This window comes from Protobothrops mucrosquamatus, unplaced genomic scaffold (genome assembly GCF_001527695.2).
Source record: "Protobothrops mucrosquamatus isolate PMUCROS unplaced genomic scaffold, P.Mucros_1.0 scaffold533, whole genome shotgun sequence".
In the NCBI taxonomy this organism is placed as follows: Eukaryota; Metazoa; Chordata; class Lepidosauria; order Squamata; family Viperidae; genus Protobothrops; species Protobothrops mucrosquamatus.
Genome location: NW_015386840.1, coordinates 468,640 through 469,715, shown reverse-complemented (window position 1 = coordinate 469,715; position 1,076 = coordinate 468,640).

Sequence of the window (1,076 nt, the reverse complement as noted above, 5' to 3'; positions counted from 1 at the left end):
TTCCCACTACAAGACTACTACATCTAGGAGCCATAATAGACACGAAGGAGTGTCGAGTGTATTTGTCTCAGGAGCGCAGAGACAATTTAAGAAAGTCCATCCTTCAGATTCGCAGGGGAAGAACAGCGCCCGTCATCAGCTTGTCCAAACTGCTAGGTCAAATGATCTCTACAATCGCAATTGTCCCATGGTCCAGACTTCATTCCAGGGAACTGCAGTGGTTTCTGCTTCCTTTTCAGAGGCAGAACCTCAGCGCCTCTCACCAGAGGGTGAAGCTCACACCTCAAGTCTTGAGGTCCCTCACATGGTGGCTGTCCCGCGCCAGGTTCAAAGGGTCGCGGTTCAAGGAACCGGATCGGTTACTACTCACAACCGATGCCAGCCTGTTTGGCTGGGGTGCACATCTTCAATCAAATTGGACATAGGGTCGTTGGTCCCACTTGGACCTTCGGCACGACATAAATTGGCTGGAGCTTCGGGCTATCCACCTAGCCCTACGCCATTTCCGCGACCTGGTGCGAAGGCGTCACGTATTGGTCCTCACGGACAACGTGACGGCCAAAGCCCATGTGAACAGGCAGGGGGGTACTCGTTCCAAATCCCTTCTAAACGAGTCACTGTTACTGGGAACCTGGGCGGAGCACAATCTGGCTTCCATCAAAGCCGATCACATATCGGGGAAAGACAATACTCAGGCCGACATGTTGAGCAGGACAACAGTAGACCATTCAGAGTGGAAGCTCCACCCGAGGGTCTTCAAGGAGGCGTGTCACCGCTTCGGCCGGCTGCTGGTAGACCTGTTTGCATCCCCGGCCAATGCCCAACTACCACGGTTCTTCTCTCGATTCCCGGCTCAAGGAGCGGAACAGACGGATGTGCTCCGCAAGGTTTGGCCCAGGGGTCTGCTTTATGCATTCCCCCCTCTCCCTCTCCTCCCGGCGGTGGTACACAAGCTGCTCCGGGAGGAAGCGGAGATTCTGTTGGTAGCTCCTTATTGGCCACGGAGACCCTGGTTCGCCGACCTGGTGAGTCTCTCCATCTCGGAACCATGGCGAATTCCCCCGGACAGAATATCG